Consider the following 23016-nt stretch of genomic DNA (forward strand, 5'->3'; position numbering starts at 1 on the left):
TTTTTATTTAAATAAAAATAAAAAGCACCCCTTTAGAAATTCCTGCATACCTGCCTGCTCTCTCCTCTAAATTCATCTCCTTTGGCAGTCCTCTTAGTAAAGACCTCCTATACTCTCTTAAGTGTCACCCTCCACATGCAGCGATTTGATAACCCTTTGCGAATGACCCACAAAGTGGTGCTGGCTTATTCAGTGTGCTAAGGGCACCACATGCTGAGTGCTGTGCAAGGCGCAGGACACGCTTCCTGCTGCGAGGAGCCTGTTTGAAGGATGCTCCTACCCCATGGGCATTATCCCTGGTCTTGCCACTTTGTGTTGCCAGTAGCATGGTAGGGCCTCCTGCAGATTGGCCGCAGCAGCAATACTGCCCCTTGCAATGAGGTCTGCCAGTAGCAGTCTTTAAGGGCTCTGCCATGCAACTGGCCGGGGCATGCACAAGAAGCCTTAGTGCAATGCTTTAGCCTTAGTGCAATGCTCAACAAGCGTCTCCAGTTGCAATCCGTAGGCGGCCTCCTCCCAGAACCTGGCACGCGCTAGGCAGACCCCGCCCAGAGAGGCGCTAAGAAAGGGCGGACGTACAGCGTCTACCCTCATCCGCATCAGACCTATCACAAGGCGGGACCCCGCAGCCCGGGAGCGAACTGACCAACCAGGCGACGGCGTCTTGAGCCGTGGCTGAAGTCTCATACTTGGCGCCCGGGGGGGGGGGGGGGATGCATTTCCCCGCAACAAAGATGGCGGCTCTAGCGCTGTTAGGGTAGGTGGCGTGGGGCGCTGGCGGGGCGCCCTGAGGAGCTGCTCAGCCCGCCTAAGGGGGAACAGGGAGGAGTTGAGGGCGAGGCTGGTAAGTACCGCGCAGGCAGCGGGATGACTTGCTGGGCGCAGGAGATTCCCCTTCCCTCCCCGCCGGGCTCCCTGGTTGCTGGGGTGCAGCGGTGGGGGCTGCTCTGCCCCGGGGGGGGCAGTTCCCGTTGGGTTCACTTCTCCCTGCCCGTTGGGCGCCCTGGGGGGCTGGAGAAGGGCTCGCCAGGTTGGGCGCTGCCTGGGTGTCTCAGTTGGTCTGCATTCCCCTCCCCCCGTCTTTATCCCTCAGCCCTGAGACCTGGAGCTTTTCTCTCTAGCGCTGCTCTGAGCTTCTCTCCTCCCTGAGGGCGCAGAGGGGCGGTGTCACCAGCAGCGTTCACGCTGTTATTGCAGGTTCTCCTCTCTCTGGTATGTTTTCCTAATTCCCCAGCTTTGGGAGTCATGGGATGACACACAATCTTACTTGAAGGCAAAGAGTACGTTTTTTTCCTGGCGGGGTTGAAAAATATTACCCAGTTGTACTGTACTGGTTCAGAAACACAGGAAAATGAAAATGAGAACCCTCAACATGTATCATTATTTTAAAAAAGTGCCTCTCTTCTCTTCCTCCCCCCCTTCTGTGCCTGGCATATGATTTTTCAATGCTTAGGTTTGGCAGTACTGCACTTGTTTCATGACACTTGATTACATTAGAGAACTTCACTTTTGCAAGTACCTTCAACACTTGTGGCACATTTTGCAGCCACACACCCAAGTGCTTTCTTCCCAGTGCTGCAAAATTTCCCCAGCATTGCTTCAGCTGCACTTGTTCTGTGCACACCTCCGCTATTACAACTTGCCTAAGTTCTTTGGCTCTGTGGCACAGAGAGAAAACACTGCCATTTCAGCTGCCATTGTGCAATTCATTCTCCTAACACAGACCTATAGTGTCTTCACTGAACTCTCTACTCAAGATTCTGTGCTCCAAGCCTTGGAAGAGAAGTTATATTTCTCTTTTAACAGAAAACTTGGTGGGAAGTTGTGTTCAGAACTGTGGGATAGATACTAATGCATTATGAGCACAGGAAGTGCTGTGTGGACCTAAAACAGGATGGCTAGCATGTATGGTGCACATTGGCAATTTGCACTGGTTTATTTTATTGTAGGTCAATCTTAGGGATTGACTCAAAGGATAGCTAGAGTCCCTCTTTTCCAGTTTGCCTTGGTGTTCCGCTGAGCTCCAATGGGAAAAGTGTCTGCACTGTGATCTTAGGGTATGTCTACACTTGCACCCTCTTTCGAGAGAAGTATGCAAATGCAGCTGAGCGAAATTGTAAATGAAGTGTGTATATGAATTTCCCATGCTTCATTTGCATATTCGCGTTATGGTGCTATTTCAAAATGGCACTATTTCAAAATAACAAATGTTGTGTAGACACGGTTATTTCGAAAGAAAACCCTTCTGAAATCTTATTTCTCCTACAATGAGGTTTACCAGTTATTTCGGAAGAAGGGTTTTCTTTCAAAATAACCACATCTACACAGCATTTGTTATTTTGAAATAGCTCTTTTTCAAAATAGCGCCATAACGTGAATATGCAAATGAAGCGTGGGAAATTCACATCCGCGCTTCATTTGCAATTTAGCTCAGCTGCATTTGCATTCCTCTCTCAAAAGGGGGTGCAAGTATAGACATACCCTTAGTTTGTATACAGTCTTTTTTGCAGGATTTTTACCATCTTGCAGTTCATTTCTGGTCTGCTTAACTTCCTTGAATTTTCATGCTTTAAAGGGATTTGATCTTTCTAGTTCTGAGGCTGCATGTTATTTCCATTGTGCTATTGAAATAAACTCTGTGCACAGATTTTTTTCCAGCTGAGGAAATTTAATTTAATATTTATTATATAGGTAGCACCAGTGGACCCAACAGTAATCAGGGCACTCTGGGGAATTGTTCAAACATAAAATGGGAGAGTCCCATGCCCTGCAGTAAACCAGAGAGTGCTGAAGGGAAGCACTATATAGAAAGATCAGAAGAGATTTCAAAAACTGACTGTAGACTTTAAATATCTCATTAAAATTCACCATAAAATGCTTCCTAATAGGAAGAGCTTATAAATAACTGCTTTATGATCACCTGCACTAAAACAAAAGCCTCTCTCCGAAGGGCAAAGATTTGTACATGGAGGGGTGGCTGCAGGTTTGAATAATAGAAACTGATTGAGTCATCTTTCCAAGGGAGATGTCTGTTCTTCATGGCATTACATTTGCTTTGGGGATGTTAAGTAGCGATTAACTAGCTGATCAAGTATTCGGAATTTCCATTGTCTACTCCTTTAATTGATAAAGGGGGGCATTCGCTACCCCCACTGCGTCTCTGCAGTTTAGTAGGAGCTGGGTGTGTAGGCAGCCTGGCTCGTACTACATTTAAACTGCAGAGCTGTAGTGGGGTTAGGTCCCAGGAGCGGCATGAGCCAGGACTAAGCATTCCTGGCTCATGCTGGCTCTGGGACTGCTGTGCTTCTGCCTCCTCTGCCCCCGCAACACAGAGATGGTGGTGGGGGGAACCGGCTTTTAAGCCAGCTACCCACCGGCTCCTGCTTCCCCCTCCTTGCTTTCTCTGATACAGTGGGAGCAAGGAGGGGGGAGGAAAGCAAGTAGTTGAGTGGTGACTCCACTACCTGATGAGCCTAAGTTTATTGGGTAGTTGACTACTAAGTAGTCACTTGCATCCCTAATTTGCATGATGCTTTTATTAAGAGTAGAGGCCTACTTAATGAAAATTCACTTTTCCTTAGCCTCTATACAGTTGTACGGGTGCTGTATATAGGATGACTGACACCCTCCATTCTTCATCGCCACATGGCTGAACTGCACAAGTGTTGTGTATATCGGTTATTAAAAAAAAAAAAAACCTTTGGGATGCTTCAACTTGGAAGCTTTTACATTTTTAAAAAATCATTTAGATTTTTCATTAATAGCTGCTGAACTTCCTTGGGCTATAGTGCCTGCCAAAGTACAGTAGCCTGCATCTGACCCACTTGTTGGATTACTGCATGTACTGTGCTCGAATTAGAGCAATCAGCCAAGTATTCATAGTTGGCATGCTTATTTTTGCATAAAATGCTTTTGTGTTCTGTACACTAATGCTTCACATGTCTTCAGTTCATTTAATATCAAATCACCTTACAGACACACAAACCTCACAGCACCTCTTTTGAGATAGGTATTATCCCTGTTTTTGCAAATGAGGAAATTGACAGGGACAGGTTAATTGTCTTGTCCTAGGTCATGCAACAGGTCAATGACAGAGTTGTGAATAGAAGCTAGGAATCCAGACTTTCCTCACACTAATCCAGGGATGGGCAATAATTTTTAAAAGGGGGCCACTTCAGAAGCTTCTGAAGTGGCCTCAGTCAGAAGGGGTGGGTCCAGTAGACTTATTGTGCTTCCTCTCCCCTCCCTGCCCTGATTGGCCTGAGGGTGGGGAGCTTGCAGAGTGCTCCCCCACCCCCACCAAAGGCATATGGCAGCTAGAGATTGATGCTGGCTGTTTTAAAACAGCTGGAGCATCTCTCTAGTTGCCATGTGCTCTTGTGGAGGCGAGGAGACTTTGTGTGCTCTCGTGCCCCAAGACCCTGATTGGTCTGCTGGTGGGGGAGCGGCAAGGTGGCTGTGGGCTGGATCCACCAACTTGGCGAGCTGAATCCCTCCAGTGGAGGGCCCTTTACCCACCCCTGTTCTAATCTGTAGATAGCATTGATGGATGTTGTTTCTTTTCTTTGTAATTGTGGTTTTGGTCTGATCTGCATAATGTTCTCATTCAGTATTCAGACATGGCAAAATCACATGCCCAGGGATTTTTTAGCATTTGTTGATAGTGATTACATGATTATTTGTCCAGTAAGTGTGGAATCTTTGCTCTTTGTTCAGAATACTACTGTGTGAATGGGGGAGGATGTCTTTCAAGATAAGCTGGGATCGATGGATTTTGAGAGCCTGTGGCGTGCGTTACCTTTTCCTCTCTACTCACTATATTGAGTCAGCCCTGTAACTTTGTCAGTCTTTGCCAATTTGTGGTGAGAGAGTCTAGACTGTAGATCTCTTAAGCAAACTTGTTGTAATAATGTCCAAATGATAGGCTAGACTAGCACCATTCTGTCCTTTGCACACAAGGGCTGTACTTTGTTTTGAATGTATTTATGAGACAATTGAATTTGTTATTGTTCATTTGATATTTGCTTCTGGGGAACTCTTGAAGGAAAAAAAATTCCGCAGATATTGTAGTTGTTAAATACCTGCAGGTAGTAAATACTGCAAAGTACTGGTGTATGTCTGGTTACATACAGTAACAAAATGTAATTATGCATGCAGTAATCTTGTTTTTAGACTGGTACTAAAGAGCGTGAGTTGGTCTTATATCAGTGGGGCTAGTCTAGGCAAGCAGGATGAATTTGGGAAAGGAATCTTTGAATACAGCTTACAGTCCCCAGTCTTTGTGGCTATGTTTAGACTGCAGGCTTTTTGCGCAAGCTTTTCTCAGAAGAGATCATACTGCAAAAACACATCGAAAAAGTGATCTGCTTTTGCGAAAGAAAGCATCCAGACAGCATGGAGACTCTCTCAAAAGTAAGCTCTGATTGCTATGTGCAGAATGGCCACCTGTGCTTTTTCCTTTTTCTGCGAAAAACCTCCTCTTCCCCACTCCCATACACCTTTTTGCGAAAAAGCTCTTTTGCAAAAAGGCGTTCGTCCTCATAGAATGAGGAATACCTATCCTGGAAAAAAACCCCTGTTCTTCCATTTTTTTTTTCCTGCAAAAGCACACTTGAGGTGTGGACGCTCTGAGTTTTTTTGGAAAAATGGCTGTTTTTCTGGAAGAAAAAAAAACTTGTTAGCGTAGACATAGCCAATCTTCCCTCCTCCAGTGTTTATCTACTGAGGGACTTATAAGGACCCCATTACCACAGCATCATGATGTTGGGTATCTGTCACTTCTTTGGTACTATCCATCCTTGTGTGCATACAGTGTGAAGTGTTTTAGTATTATGTTTGCTCTTTTGGGGTCTCATCCTAGGAAGTCGCTGAAGACTCACCACTACTGTTGAAGCTCATGGGACAGGAGAGCTCTCATCACTTTTCAGAATTGAGTTCCAAATTGGGCTATAAATATTAGGTTATTTTCTTTATTTTGTCTCATATTAAATATAAGGACATGCTACTTCCCTATATCGTGGTCTTAGGAGATGTGTAAGCAGTGAAATAGAGTAGACAAAGGAGACCTCCAAAAATCTAGCCTTTGCCAAAGGAATTAAAGTAGTATATGTTTTCTTTCTGAAATATTTTATTTTAGTATTACATCTTGTATTTTAAGAAGATGGGAAGTAATTTTCAGTATAATATACATTAATCACAATATGTTATACCTCCCTAAACTGGGATTCTCTGCTCTGGCAATATCCATAGTTTGGCAGGATGGCAACTTGTCAGGAGCCCCATGGTGGAGAGCGGGGGGGAACAAGAGGTGGCACAGCGGGGAGTTCTGGCTCCAGGAGAAGTGGGCCTGGGGACCTCCGGCCCTGGCAACAGCTGGGGAGCTCCAGTCCCAGTGGCAGTGGGGCTGACGGCGACCAGGGAGCTCTGGCCTCAGGGAATCCCAACCAGGTCAGCGGCAGGGGGTCGTGGTGCTGGAGCTGAGCCGCAGCGGAGCCAGAGCCTAAGCCCATGTCTGAGCCAGGGTCAGCGGGGCCAGAGGAAGCTGGAAGCAGCCTGTAGTAGGGAGGGGCTGCAAGGCCAATGATAGCAGATCTCCCCTGATCAGGTCAGGTCTGAGGGTGCTGGACCAGAGAGGACCAACCTGTATTATCTTCCCTACCCTGTAGGGTTGCTGCATCCCTGTCAATCACATTGACTTTGTTAATCTGCATCTGATATATCTTTAGGTTTTTGTATTTATAAAAGCATGCCTAAGCCTCTGGTTGACTTTTTTTTTTAAACTACTATTGATTTATTGTAACATACTGCTTAATATTAGCTTATTTAGGTGAAGCCTCTCAGGGACCTGATACAAAGTCCATTGACGTCAATGGCAAGACTTCCAAGCTGTAGCTCACAAGTAATTAATGTAAACTTTAAGATAACATTTTCACCCACCAAGAGTGTACTAGTATTTAATAAAGACTGGTCAGCTTTATGTTCATGTTGTAATTTTAAAATGTTTTTTGGAGAGGATGAAAATCCTCCTCTTTCAAGGCATGAGCCAACAAGCTACAGGCATTAAAAAGAAGCTTCCTGTATTGGCAGGTTAGTGTATAATAATTGCTCAGTTTAGACCAATTGTACTTTGAAGTACCCGATCTTGCCAGGGAGGATACTGGATTAGACTAGATGGATCACTGGCCTGCTCTAGTCTGGCAGTTATTACTTCTCTAACTAGGACAAAAATAAAATCAAAGGTGTATATTTTAGAGATGTTAAATTTCAGTTAATCAGCTAATCGAGTAGTTGATGGAATTTCCATTGACTATTTGATTATCTGATAAGAGTGTAGGAGGTGCTTGTTATCCCTGCTGTACCTCTGCCTTAGAAATGTAGTAAGAGCTGCCTGCAGCTCTTGCTATATTTCAAAAGCAGAGGTGCAGCGGGGAACCCGGCGTGAGTAGGGACTGAAGCAGCTCCAGGTTACCTGCTGCGCTTCTGCCTCCTTGCACCATGGGGGGAACCGGCTTTTAAGCCATCTCCCCTCCAGCACTGGCTCCTGCTTCCTCCCCTTGCTGCCTCTGATATAGAAAAAAGGGGGCGGGAGGGAAATACAAGTAGTCGACCTGACTACCCGAGAAACCTAGGCTTTTTGGGTAGTTGACTATTTGACTACTCTTACACATCCCTAGTATATTTAGGGCCTGCTCTTGCTAACACTGTGTGTTGGAAGTAATCCCATCATTTGTATGACTAAAGACTGTTTACCTGAGGGAGCTTTTGCAGACCAGACTTCCTTCTCAGATTCATGTTCCCCATACTTGCTGTTTGATTTCTGCTCTAGGTCCCTGCCCTCACTGTAACCTAGACATGCCTTTGGTTTCAAAATTCAGTACATTCCTTACTGATTTCGAGGCAGAATGAGTCTCTTCTTCTGTTAGCTAATAAAGTGAACCCCTATGGAATAAGCTGAGAGCTTGTCTACATGAGACTTTATTGCACAGAAAACCAGTCTGAATTTACAGCACATAAGCTTACAGCATAGTAACATTCTGTGTAGACATTGCTACAGTGTACTAAAATTTCATGTTCCATGTCAAAGCACTCTACAGATCTATAGCCCACACAAGTCCTTTCTGTGTGCCTAGTGCACTGTAGATTCAAACTTTGGCTGCCACATAGTAACATCCATACAAGGGATGTTACTAAAATCCTGCTCCAGCCCCTACGGGTTAACTGGAACTGGTAAGCATCTCCCATTAAGAGTGATGTTTACTGGTTAACCTTTTATATCTCAGATCCTTTACAGACAAGCCCAAGACTCATCTACAGCCACAGAACGGTGGAAATGCCACAGGAATATTTCTTAAGTACTGTTTTGTTGTCCGTTTTTAAGCATCACTACTTTGTGTTTATATGGTTACTTTCAGAAGATCTCAGCAGCCTGTTAATGAACTATACCACACAGCTCCCCTGAAGTAGGCAAGTATTAGTCCGGTCTAGAAAGTAGGGACACTGAGGCACAGAGGTTATGGTTTGTCCCAGATCAAATGGTGAATTAGAGGAAGAAACAGAAGCCAGCAGTAATACTGCTTGTTGACCTGCTCTGATTACTGTACACAGTAAAATCTGAGCCTTAACACAATTAACAATACCGCTTTAAGTGCTCCATGAAGCTGCGGCCAACCGGGGACAGGTAGATAAATAAAGCACTGGCATCTAGCCAGGGGCTAACTCTGGTGAACCATCTCTGGCTTATTGCCCACCCCTGAGCTAGATGCTAAATACTAGTGAGTAGGAAGACCCTATGGCATTGCTATATAAGAAATCCAGTTTTAATCCAAGCCATTCTTTTCAAGGCAGCTATTTTTTCTCTTATTTGTTTTCCTCATGTTTCAAGTCTAGATGGTATATCCTTCTACACTTCATCATTTCTGGCAATGAAATGTTCAGACTCTGTCTTCTGTGTAGATGAAATCTAGATTGGGGATTATATTTAAATGAAATGAAAGCATTAGGAATTGAACACTCCAAAGAAAATTCTGTAGTCAGGAATATTTTCCCCCTCCTGAAATACTTGTAATATAGAATAGTGATAGAAATGTAGCCGTGTTAGTCTGGGGTAGCAAAATGCAGGACAATGTAGCACTTTAAAGACTAACAAGATGGTTTATTAGATGATGAGCTTTCGTGGGCCAGACCCACTTCCTCAGATCAAATAGTGGAAGAAAGTAGTCACAACCATATATACCAAAGGATTTTTAATTGTATCCTTTGGTATATATGGTTGTGACTACTTTCTTCCACTATTTGATCTGAGGAAGTGGGTCTGGCCCAGAAAGCTCATCATCTAATAAACCATCTTGTTAGTCTTTAAAGTGCTACATTGTCCTGCATTTTGCTTGTAATATAGAAGATTTTGAAGCACAATTTCCAGGTGTATTGATAGTGTTATTGTCTGACTTTTTCCTTTCCAGCTACTGCCATTGTACATCTTGTATAACGTATCCAGTGTGTTGTTTTTATTATTGGATTATATAACTTAAATTCATCCAAACAGTATTATGAGGCTCATTCAGTTAATGTTCTGCAGTACTTTGAAATACTTGGGGGAAGGATACTTAACAAATGCAGAATATTATTACTAATATATGAAAATTCTGATTTAAAAAATATACTTTAAAATGCCTAGATTTGGGGAGACCATGTTTAACTCTCAAGATGGTTATTTTAATGTTCAGCTGGACACCTTTGGAGGCTCAGCATCTGATGTTCAGGCATGTGTTTCAAATGCTGCTTAGCTGATTGTTGGAAACTTGTTGACCTTCAGGTCAAAATACAATTGTCATTTGTTCTCCCAGAGTTTTTCTGGGTAAAAGGGGTAAGGTAAGGGCGGTGGGAAAGTTTTGATTTGCATTTGGAAGGGTTCAGTTTGTTGGACATTGGGTCGGATTGTTTTATATTGAATGTGCATGCGGCCCATGCAGTGGTTGGATGCGTTATTATACATTGAAATAAAGAGAGAATATTCTAAATTAAAACTATGAACCTCTGTATGTTCCTCTAGGTAATTATTAGCTCAGTTCTGCAGAATTCTCACAGAATTGGCACAACATGGAACATGTTGAGAACTAACTGAATGTTAAAGACAGCACTTACACTGACTGTACCACTTGACTGAGCTTGCAAGGCTTTTCACCCAGCCTGATGGCATTTCTCTGTGTGAATGTAATGCAATAACATTTGAACGCTACATCCACTCAGTTCCAGAATTCCAAGGACTAGGTAGACCCCTACGGATTTTTTGAGGGGAGGCGGGGATCTGAAAACCAGAAAGGGGGTAGGCGGGAGTGCAGTTTGTCATCTGCTTAGCAGAGTCATAGCTTCAGATACTTTTGTAATTGTCTACTGTTCAAAGAGACAATTTATGGTACCCATTTACACCCATATCTCATCTCTGCCTGACCTACCAGTGGAGTTTAACATGCTGACATCCTGCATGACTTATCTTCTAGACAGAAGGAAGATAAATTAGTAGTATTGAGTGGGTAAGGGGAAAATGCAGGGGGCCACCCATAGCCTCTTGCCTGGGAGGACTTGATCTCAGCAAGGAAAGAGTAGGGCATAGAGAGTTCCAGGGGTAGTATATGGGGCTGCGTGTGCAGAGGCTTTGGTGTAGGAGGAAGTAGAAGACTCTGGTATGGGAAGAAGGAATGGAGGTGCATAGAGACGCTAGAATGTGGGGAGGAGTGGTATGAGGGTGGGAGGAAGAAGATAGCAAAGTTGCCATGCCAGTATAGTCCCTTTAGTGAGTATTAACTCTGCCTCAGTTTCCCCCATCCTTTAATCTGTAGGACTGACCTGCTCTCCAGCCAGACCACTTTTCAGAGTATAGCCCTCTTCCGGGGCACAGAATCAATTTACAAAGACCAAGAGAAGGGTATAAAAATCTAGGGCTGTTAATTCACATAATTTTTTAATTATGTGAGATTTAAATTAATTATGATTAAAAATTGTGATTAACTGCACTTTTAATCACATTGCTAAATACAATACCAATTTAAATGTATTAAATTTTTTATATTTTTCTGTATTTTCACAAATATTGATTTAAATTACACTACAATACAGAGTGTATGGTGCTCACTTTATATTATTTTATTCCTAATACTTGCACTGTAAAAACAACAAAATAAATAGTATTTTTCAGTTCATCCAATATAAATACTATAGTGCAATCTTTCTTATGAAAGTGCAACTTACAAAAGTAGATCATAGAATCCTAGGGCTGAAAGAGACCTCAAGAGATCGAGTCCAGCCCCCTGCCCAAAGCAGGACCTACCACTAGCTAAATCATCCCAGTCATGACTTTGTCAAGCTGGGACTTAAAAACTTCTAGGGATGGAGATTCTACCACCTCCCTACGTAACCCATTCTAGTACTTCACCACCCTCCTGGTGAAATAGTTTTTCCTAATATCCAACATAGACCTCCCCCACTGTAACGTGAGACCATTGCTCCTTGTTCTGCTATCTTTCACTACTGAGAACAGCCTCCCTTCATCCTCTTTGGATTTTTTTGTTACATAATTGATCTCAAAAACAAAACAATGAAAAACTTTGAACTAAAAGTTCACTCAGTCCTACTTCTTCTTCGGTCAATTGCTAAAGCAAACAAACTTGTATACATTTATGAGAAATAATGCTGCCCACGTCGTCTTTACATTGTCAGCTGAAAATGAGAATAAGTATTCACATGGCACTTTAATTTACATGCCAGATATGCTAAACATACATATGTCCCTTCATGCTTTCGCCACCATTCCAGAGGACATGCTTGCATACTGATGACATTCCTTTTTTTTAAAAAAAAGCATGAATTACATTGTGATTGAATTCCTTGGGGGAGAAATGTATGTCTCCTGCTCTGTTTTACCTACTTTCTGCCATATATTTAATGTTCTAGAGGTCTCGGATGATGACTAGCACATGATATTCATTTTAAGAACACTTCTACTGCAGATTTAACAAAACCCGAAAAAGGTATAAATGTGAGATTTCTAAAGATAGCTACAGCTCTTAAGGTTTAAAACTCTGAATTGCCTTCCAAAATCTGAGAGAGATGAGGGGTGGAGCATGCTTTCAGAAGTCTTAAAAGAACACCACTCCAAAACAGAAAACTGCAAAATTCAAACCACCGGCATCTTACTAAGATGATGAAAATGGACATGTGTTGGTCTGCTCTGCTTTGAATCATTATCAAGCAGAACCTGTTATCAGTATAGACATATGTTCTCTGAAATGGTGATTGAAGCATAAAGGGACTGTAAGAGTTCTTGTTCAGTCCTGAGTCCCTGCCCAGTGTTCGGCCCTGTACGTCCTAGCCCAGTGGCCCCTTTAAGACCAGGGCTGGAAGGTAAGCCAACAGACAAATAATTCCTCAGTCAAAATGGTGGTCCGGGCCCTGGTTCAGGGTGAGGCAGGCAAGCAAACAGTTTCTGCAGGACAAGTGGAAAGGGGGAGGCTGCCACCCAAATGCAGGGGGGGCACGAGGGACATGGGCCTTCTCTACTCCACCATGTCCCTGCCCACGGCTCTAGAAATGGCAGTCTCGCTGCCACTGGGGTCAGCAGGGGATCCACACCGAAGCCTGCTGAACCAGCTTAAAGGGTAATCAGATCCCCCTGATCATCCATTGCTTCCCCTGGGCCACTTCTAGACTCCCCCTCTGGTTGTATCTGTTCCCCTGGTCTGGGCGGGTCCCCAGGGTCTGTATGGATCCAGTCTAGACGTAGGGAGAAAAGGGTTTCCTCCTCTGGGTCAGGGCCTGGTGGCGAGGGCCAGTCATCCGCCTCACTGGCTCTTCAGCCTTCTCAGGGTAGCCCCCTACTGAGCTTCTGGGTCTACCTTTTATACTTCCTACCCTTCTCCCAGGCTGCTGTGGACTTAAAGGGGCAGGCTCGAGCTTAGCTCATCTGGGTTCAGAGAGGGGTTCTCCCTCCTCAGGGTCAGTGACTGGCCATCCCTGCTCACTACTGGGACAAATGAATCTTTAGCACAACTGGCACGTAAATATCTTGCAATGCTGGCTACAATAGTGCCATTCAAATGCCTGTTACCACTTTCAGGTAACATTATAAAAAGAGAAATGGGCAGCATTTAAGGTTGCCAGGTGTCCGGTTTTGAACTGGACAGTCCAGTATTTGAGCTTTCTATTTGGGCAACAAATTTAAGAAAATATAAATGTCCGGTATTTTCTAAATAAGATGTAATGTAGATTGTGATGTAATGTGAAGTGTGTCCAGTATTTTTGTTGAAACCATCTGGCAACCCTAGCAGCGTTATCTCCAGCAAATATAAACAAACTTGTTTGTCTGAGTGATTGGCTGACCAAGAAATAGGATTGGATTTGTAGGCTCTAAAGCTAATGAGGTTTTTTTTACTCAATGACTCCGCAGCCACAGAGCCTGGTTCACCATTTGCAGCCAAGGGGAGCTGCAGGAAGCAACGTGGCCTGGACCACTGCTTCCTGTGGTTCCCTGTGGGTCCCTCGAACCTTGTGGCTGCAGAGCCATTAAACAAACAAACTGGAGCGGCTCATTGACAGCTTTCTCATAGTGGGCGTGCGGGAAACTGAGAAACACTGCTCTTAAGTTTTACTTTGTTTTATTTTTGAGTGCAGTTATATTTTCTACATAATTCTACATTTATATGTTAAACTTTCGCGATGAAGAGATTGCACTACAGTACTTGTTTGTTTTTTTACAGCCCTAAAAAACTCAAACATCAGCCCAGGTGAGCTCAGCTGGCAGCCACCTCACTGTGGCGTGACTCTGCTGCTGTAGACAGTTTTCCTGTCTAACCACAGGGTTCTGTGCATAGGTCAATCTCACAGTCTAAGGCAGAGGTGGGCAAATGGCCCTCCGAGGGCTGGATTCGGCCCGCCAAGCCAGTGGATCCAGCCCCCAACCACTTTGCCGCTCCTTCAGCCCCAGGCCAATCAGGGCCTGAGGGCGGGGGAGCATGTGAAGTCTCCTCACCTCCACAAGAGTGCACGGTGGCTGTTTTAAAACAGCTGGCGTGTCTCTAGAAGCTGTGTGCTCTTGCAGGGGTGAATAGACTTTGTGCGCTCTCCTGCCCCCAGGCTCTGATTGGCCTGATGGCAGGGGGAGCGTGCAAGGTCTCCTCCTGCTGGGTGCCTAGAGGGAACAGCCAGCTGTTTTAAAACAGCTGGCGTTTCTCTCTAGTGGCAGGGACAGGGGAGAGAGGTGGAAGACTTTTCCCTGCAACTCCCCCACCCCAGGCCAATCAGGGTCTGTCAGGGAAGCACAAAAAGTGTCCTGGCCCCGCCCCTTCCAGGGTGGCCCAGGGCCACTTCAGAAATTCCTGAAATGTCCCCCTTTTAAAAATGATTGCCCACCACTGCTCTAAGGGATGGCGTACTCCTCTCCTTATTCCAGGTTACAGGCAGTCTGCAGCTCATCAGGCCCTTGTCTCCACTCAGGCTTCCAGCTCACCCACAGGAGAAGTCTATTTACTTTTCTCCCCATATTCCTCCCTTTCTAAATCCTGCATTCATGCTTGACAGGCAGTACAAGTGCATCTGGGGAGGGGCTAACTGAATCTCTCACTGCAAGTTACCCTCTTCCAGTCATGTTATGGGGAGTGGGGGGATGGGACACAGAGTCCCTGGCATGCTGGAGGACGAATGGTGGGGGACCCAGGCCCAGATCCTCAAAAGTTGAAATCAATGGAAGATATAAACCTAAATACTTTAGAGATTCTGGGTCACAGAGCCACTGGCATGTGCTGGAAGGGCTGGGGGAGTTGCAAGGAGTGGCATATGGAGCTCAGTTTGTGGAAAAGGAGAAATACAAGGAATTACTGGTGTGTGCAGTGAGCTTGGCCCACAGAAGCTACAAAGTTTGTGAGCTGCTGATTCTATGAAGCCATATTTACTATTTGCATCTCAAGATCGCCCCCCCCCCCCATGCAAATTATTTTGGTAGATGCCATGCAAATATTGCAAATAAATTGGGGATTGTGTTCAAATTTGTATGTGGGAAAACAAGAGCTTTTTATGCAGGCAAATTACATTTTAAATTACTCAAGTATTAATCTAGCCAGAGAAGGCAGACTTTGTCCATGGTTTCAGTTGTCCTAATCATAAAAATATCATTGCTTATCTACCATTAGCTATACTCAAAACTTTTGGCTCTTAGTGAACAAAATCTTTAAAGTGTGGTTCTGCTGTCAAAAGATCTGCTTGCTGTGTGTATCCAGAGTGACATAAGAAGGACGCAGGTTCACTGCTCCACTTTTAAAGTGTTAAGACCACTCCCCAACTTAAAGTGATTAAAATGGTTAGAAGAAACATTGACTTGACCATGGATTTCACACATTTGTTCAGTTCAGAGTTTGGGGAAATCCTTTGTGTCTTGACATCCTTGTATAGCAGTGGTCACCAACCAGTAGATCAGGATCTACTGGTAGATCTTGGAGCCTCTGACAGGTGATCCTGACTGGTTTGGCTGGCAGGTACCGGCATTTCAACTGTCCTTCCTCACTCTGCCTTGCTACTCCTGCCCAGAGCTGCCCCCTGGGAGCCTCCTGCTTGTTGTGCAGAGTGTGGGAGACAGAGGCAGGGGGTGCTGATGTCAATCTGTCCCCCTCCCCTGTATCCCATCTTGACACAGTAAGGAGGGCGGGGCCTCAGCAAAGAAGTGGGGAAGGGGCAGGGCCTCGGGGAAGGGGCAGGGCAGGGGTATTTGGCTTTGAGGTAGATCCTAGATTGATTTAAATTCAAAAAGTGATCTTGTGCTTAAAAAGGTTGGAGACCACTGCTGTACAGGATTATTAGATATTTAGATGTATGTATATTTAGATGTATCCACTCTTTCCAACTGATCTGCTGTATGGCTTACTTCACTGTTGAGATCCTCCCTCCCTGTACCTTGGCACTAGAGATGTTTGCAGTGATCTCAGAGCGACACTCCTTCACATGCTGAACAATGTGTTTTGAACTCTGACGAGTGGCATGTTTTGCTTTCAAGATCACATTTCGGTTTGCTGCCTGAAACAGAACGTCACTGCAGTGCGGATCAAACCTGTCTCCTTCACAGCTGTCTCCTTTCATGACCTCCTTCTGTTCAAATGATATTGAAACGGGGAGGAGAGCAGAGCCACCACTGTTAACAATCTGGGCCATACTGGATCAACACAGAGAACATTCAGAATGTTTTCTTCACTTTCTGCTTTTGAGGCTTTGGGCTCCAGATATCTGAGCATGTTGTTGTTAATCAAGGCCATGAATCTTCAGTTTGGGCTAATAGGAAGAAGAATCCTGGAGCATTCTCAAACCCTTTCATTCTGAGTTGCCATTTTTCATCTTTTAAAAAGTCCACTGTCTCTTGCTTTCCCTTGTGCGAAGTGATCTCTGAGTTAAGGGAGCTGAGGGCAAGATTCTAAGGCGCTATTTTTCTTTCTAGAGGCATAGTAAGGTGTATATGTCTCTTTCCCATTCCAAGCCCCTCTTTGTCTGCTACAGTCCAGTGACTTTCTGTAATCTTCTCATTGCACATACTATTTGGACTAACATAGTAAATTAAGCAATTGGAGACGATAGCATCATTCTCATGCTGTCTCTTTGCCTGTGCGGGTCACAAAACAGAAAATGGGCTGAACCCAGACTGCTGGCTAATGCTGGTGATTTGCCAGGCAGAAGATAGACTGCAGAAGTAATTACAGATGATGGTTTCTGTCCTACGCAATATGAACAATTCATCCCTAGCAAGTGAACTGAGTATGTGCAGCCTCAAATGGTGATATCTACATGAAAGGAAATGCTTATATGTAATACTTAGGCGTGTGGCAGTTCTCCAAAAAAGGCATATTTTTGGAGTTGAAGATACCCACCCTATACAACCCACGTCATGTATCACTTGAAAGGTTATTTTATGCACATTTAGATGAGGTATCATGTGGAGCTGTCAAGTGGTGCTATAAGCCTGTAGGTGAGGTGAAACAATGGTTCCCACAATGAAAGAAATTTTTTGCAGTTTTGGAAATACACTCCCACATGACTGTGACTATAGTTTTTACAGTTTAAATTAATTTCAAGTCCTTATTGTCGTGTTTATTAGCAAAGCTACCGAATGACAATACGCTAAAAGATTTTAGTTTTGCATGGGCAATATTTTTTAGAAATAATAAACAATGATGTATCTGTTTTGCAATATATTAACACACAATGTTTACACATTGCATATTCTTCATTGTCAAAATATCTCGAGTGATTGTTTTCCATGTTTTCCTTTGAAATTTGCTGACCAGAGTAGTGTCCCTGAACATTGTACACAATAGCAGTGAATTGCATGCTCATAGTTTATATTGCATTCAGTAGATATACATGTATATGAATTCCTAATTTAATGCTTCTTCGTTTGGAAGCTTTTGTATATGCAGTGTAGCTCTAGTCTTCCTACCAGAAGGTTTTAATTTTTAACTGCCTATACATGCAGTGCTAGCCTTAGAAATAGTCTAAGAACTAGATTTTTAATTTAGAGACACTTATATAAAGATCATGATTAGTCTTGTGACAGTACACAGGCATGTATTATGAATATACAAAAACTGAGAGAAAAGTTGCCTAACAAGAAGTAGTGATGACACAATCCACAGAGAAGTCCTTGCTGCTGCACTAAGAGGGATGAAAAACATGTTACCGCTTTTACATCATAGTTTCAATATTATAATAAACCCGTTTGACCTTGAATTATTATCCAGGATGTAAAATTCTGGTTAATTAGTTAACCAGTTAGACATAATGTTTAACCAGTTAACTGATTAAACGAGGGCACTTGTAAATTTCTCTGAATATGTGGTTTAAAATGCACCGGAGACTGTAGGAACCCACCCAAACACTACTTGCAAGACGAAGTAACAAAGTCCATCACCACTAGAGATGTGGAAGAAGCCTGAGTCGTACAGTATTCAAGTGGAAATGGATACAAGGATGCTTCTTCATATTGTATGTGCCAATATGGCTTTTGGGCCTCTTGATGTCTATAATAAAAAGGAACCATAATAATTAGCTCACATGAAGTTTACGTCCTTGCTGTTCACTGCTTTCCAAAAATGATAATATGTGGATTGAAATAGGCCCCATTACCAGCACAACTGACAAATGTCACTTCATACCTGCTGTGAGCACAATTGTTACAAATCTCAAGCCTGACTTCTGCAATATACTTCCTGCTATACATTGAATAAGAACATAAGAATTGCCATATTGGGTCAGACCAAAGGTCCATCCAGCCCAGTATCCTATCTGCTGACAGTGGCTAATGCCAGGTGCCCCAGAGGGAGTGAACTGAACAGGTAATGATCAAGCGATCTTTCTCCTGCCGTCCATGACAAACAGAGGCTAGGGACACCATTCCTTACCCATCCTGATTAATAGCCATTAATGGACCTAATCTCCATGAATTTATCTAACTCTTTTTAAAACCCTGTTATAGACCGAGCCTTCACAACCTCTTCAGGAAAGGAGTTCCACAGGTCGACTGTGCACTGTGTGAAGAAGAACTTCCTTTTATTTGTTTTAAATCTGCTGCCTATTAATTTCATTTGGTGGCCTCTACTTATATTATGGGAACAAGTAAATAACTTTTCCTTATTCAGAATAGTGATAGAGATGTAGCCATGTTAGTCTGGTGTAGCTGAAACAAGATACAGGACTATGTAGCACTTTAAAGACTAACAAGATGGTTTATTAGATGATGAGCTTTCGTGGGCCAGACCCACTTCCTCAGATCAAATAATGGAAGAAAATAGTCACAACCATATATACCAAAGGATACAATTTAAAAAAATGAACACACATGAAAAGGACAAATCACATTACAGAACAGAAGGGGGGTGCGGGGGGGGGGGAAAGGAAGGTGAATGCCAGTGAGTTAATGATATTAGAGGTGGGGAAGGGGAAATGTCTGTGAGTTAATAGTATTAGAGGTGATAATTGGGGAAGCTATCTTTGTAATGGGTAAGATAGTTGGAGTCTTTGTTAATTCCCCTGCGGAGAGTGTCGAATTTTAGCATGAATGCCAGTTCAGAGGATTCCCTTTCAAGTGCAGATTTGAATGTCTTCTGAAGTAGGATGCAGGTTAGCAGGTCATTCAGACAGTGTCCTTTCTGGTTGAAATGACAAGCAACTGTTTTTTCTTTGTGATCCTGTCTAATGTCTGTTTTGTGGGCATTGATTCTTTGGCGAAGTGTCTGAGACGTTTGTCCAATGTACATAGCAGACGGACACTTTTGGCACATGATAGCATAGATTATATTTCTGGAGGCGCAGGAATATGTATTCTTGATCTTATAACTCACTTGGTTAGGCCCAATAATGGTGTCAGCAGAGTGAATATGTGGACAAAGCTGGCAGCGGGGTTTATTGCAAGGGAAAGTACCAGGGTTGGTATTAGTGTGGTATGTCCTGTGGTTGTTGGTAAGAATCATCTTGAGGTTAGGTGGTTGTCTATAGGAGACTATGGGTCTGTCTCCCAGATCTTCTTGGAGTTTAGTGTCCTGTTCCAGTATAGGCTGTAATCTATTGATAATGTGTTGGACAGGTATAAGTTGGGAGCTGTAGGTGATGACAAGTGGTGTTCTATTGTTGGTTTTCTTGGGTCTGTCTTGTAGTAGATGGTTTCTAGGTATTCGTTTGGCTCTTTCAATTTGCTTTTTTATTTCTCCAGGTGGGTATTTGAGGTTTATAAATGCTTGGTAGAGATCCTGAAGTTTCTGGTCTCTGTCTGTGGGATTAGAGCAGATGCGGTTGTATCGAAGGGCTTGGCTATAGATGATGGATCGTATGGTGTGTGCTGGATGGGAGCTGGAAGCATGTAGGTAACTGTATGAGTCAGTGGGTTTTCTTTAGAGGGTGGTGTCTAATTTTCCATTGTTGATTTGTACTGTGGTGTCCAGGAAATGGATCTCTCCTGTGGAATGGTCCAGGCTGAGGTTAATGGTGGGGTGTAGGTTGTTGAAATCTCTGTGGAATGTCTCCAGTGTTTCTTGGCCATGCGCCCAGATCATAAAGATGTCATCGATGTAGCGTAAGTAGAGAAGGAGTAAAAGGGGACGGGAGTTGAGGAAACGTTGTTCTAGGTCAGCCATAAAGATATTAGCATACTGTGGGGCCATGCGTGTACCCATGGCTGTGCCGCTGATCTGGAGGTATAAGTTGTTCTCAAACTGGAAATAATTGTGGGTGAGAACGAAGTTACATAGGTCTGCTACCAGGTTGGCAGTGGTGTCCTCTGGGATAGTGTTTCTAATAGCTTGTAATCCGTCTTCATGTGGGATATTGGTGTAGAGTGCTTCTACATCCATGGTGGCAAGGATGGTGTTATTGGGGAGGTTATCGATGTTTTGTAGTTTCCTTAGGAAGTCAGTAGTGTCTCGGAGATAGCTGGGGGTGTTGGTTGCGTAGGGTTTGAGGAGAGCGTCTACATAGCTGGATAGACCAGTAGTGAGCGTGCCAATACCAGAGATGATGGGGCGTCCGGGGTGTCCAGGTTTATGGATCTTGGGAAGCAGATAGAAAAATCCTGGTTGGGGGTCAGAAGGTGTTTCTGTGTGGATTTGTTCCCGAGTAGCTGTAGGGAGGCTTTTAAGGAGACAGAGTAATTTCTTTTGGTATTCCGAGGTAGGATCAGAGGAGAGAGGTTTGTAAAATGTGGTGTTGGAGAGTTGTCTGGTTGCCTCTTGGTTATAGTCGGCCTTATTCATAATGACCACAGCACCACCTTTGTCAGCTGGTTTGATCATAATGTCCAGGTTGTTTTTGAGACTCTGGACAGCATGTTGTTCAGCGTGGCTGAGATTGTGTGTCGCTTGTTGTTGTTTGCGAATAATGTCAGTCCTTATTCGCTTTCTCCACACCACTCATGATTTTATATACCTGTATCATATCCCCCCTTACTCTCTTCTTTTCTAAGATGAAAAGTCCTAGTCTCTTTAATCTCTTTTCATATGGGACCTGTTCCAAACCTTTAACCATTTTAGTTGCCCTTTGCTGAACTTTTTCTAATGCCAGTATATCTTTTTTGAGATGAGACCATCACATCTGTATGCAGTATTCAAGATGTGGGAGTACCATGCATTTATATAAAGGCGATAAGATATTCTCCGTCTTATTCTCTAGCCCTCTTTTAATGATTCCTAACATCCTGTTTGCTTTTTTGACTGCTCCTGCATGCTGCGTGGATGTCTTCAGAGAACTATCCATGATGACTCCAAGATCTCTTTGCTGATTAATTGTATAACTTTCTCTCACCCCTGTTTGGTATTGGAGGGAAAAAAGATTGTGTTTAATGTAATTTAAACAAAAGATACTTACTGACTCAGAAATCTTGCCTGATGTGAGGAGAGTGACATAAGATGCGATTTCAGCTGGAAGGAAGTCTGTGGTAGTGCTATGTGAGAGAGGAGAGCCACGAGACCTGAACTGCTTGCACCTCAATCTACCCATGAAAAGACAAGTTGCTGGCCAAACTCTGACCACACAAGGACAGTTTTGAAAAGTATGCCAAAAGAGCTCCTTGGCAAACAATGATTTGAATATTTTCACGTGTGGACAAACCAGATACTGGATTACCATTGTAATATGGATGGAAAAATGTGGATGAACTACTAATTGTATTCAAGGACCTCAGAATATTTGAGCTTCATTAAGACCTTATTTGTGCCTGTACCAGTAGGGGTCACTGCACAATCAGTTGTGCCTGTGGTCATCATTCCTACGTGGAACTGCATATGTGCTAAGGCAACAAAAATTGTGATAACCCCATGCTTTCAACATGATGAACAAGATGATGATGATGTCTACAAATGTCACCAGCTCTATTATGTCAGTTATATTGGTACAAATTCATTATTAGATTTTTGTTTTGCCGTTAGATTATCGTTGTGTTTTGAAATAAATAGGCATTAAACAGGAACAAATGCAAATATTTCAAAGTGGACATTATTAATGTGGTTTTGTTTATCTCTGTTAGTGTTTAATTGTGCCACTTGACAGCTTTACATCATACTTTGTCTTAAAGTAGACAACAGATTTTTCGAATGAAGTATGAGTGCATATGCATACAGAAGGTACATTAAGTGGATCAAATTGTTAGTGTCTAATACTCATCTCATATTAGATTAGATATTCTTATCAATAAACTAGGGAAATACAACTTAGATGGGGCTACTATAAGGTGGGGAAAAAACTGGCAGGATAATCATTCTCAGAAGTCATTATTAATGGTTCACAATCGTGCTGGAAGGGCATAAGAAGTGGGATTCCGCAGGGTCTGTTTTGGGACCAGTTCTGTTCAATATCTTCATCCATGATTTAGATGATGTCATAGAGAGTATTATTATTAAGTTTGCAGATGATACCAAGCTGGGAGGGTTTGCAAGTGCTTTGGAGGATAGGGTCAAAATTCAAAATGATCTGGACAAACTAGAGAAATTGTCTGAGGTAAATAAAGGCAAATGCAAAGTATTCCACTTAGAAAGGAATAATCAGTTTCACACATACAGAATGGGAAGTGATTGTTTAGGAACAAGTGCTGCAGAAAGGGATCTAGAGGGGCATAGTGGACCACAAATTAAACATGAGTCAAAAGTGTGACACTGTTGCAAAAAAAGCAAACCTAATTCTGGGATGTACTAATAGGAATGTTGTGAGCAAGACAAGATGAGTCATTCTTCCACTCTACTCTGTGCTGATTAGGCCTCAATTGGAGTATTGTGTCCAGTTCTAGGCACCATATTTCAAGAAAGATGTGGAGAAATTGGAGAAGGTCTAAAGGAGAGCAACAAAAATGATTAAAGGTCTAGAAAACATGACCTATGAGACAAGACTGAAAAAAATAGGTTTGTTTAGTCTGGAAAAGAGAAGACTGAGCGGGGACATGATAGCAGTTTTCAAGTATCTAAAAGGATGTTACAAGGAGGAGGGAGAAAAATTGTTCTCCTTGGCGTCTGA

The 23016-nt window shown here is 43.2% G+C and overlaps 1 protein-coding gene across 1 annotated transcript in view; it reads left to right on the forward strand.

The window, feature by feature from the left end:
- The first annotated feature begins 688 nt into the window (after nucleotides 1–688).
- TMEM94 (transmembrane protein 94) overlaps nucleotides 689–23016 on the forward strand; it is a 115372-nt gene continuing 93044 nt past the window's right edge. The window contains exon 1 of the mRNA XM_075903686.2: nucleotides 689–844. The gene's annotated coding sequence lies outside the window, so the exon portion shown is untranslated. The remainder of the gene's footprint in view (nucleotides 845–23016) is intronic.

The sequence above is a fragment of the Pelodiscus sinensis genome, chromosome 20 (assembly GCF_052426305.1).
Source record: "Pelodiscus sinensis isolate ZL-2025 chromosome 20, ASM5242630v1, whole genome shotgun sequence".
NCBI classification, from domain to species: Eukaryota; Metazoa; Chordata; order Testudines; family Trionychidae; genus Pelodiscus; species Pelodiscus sinensis.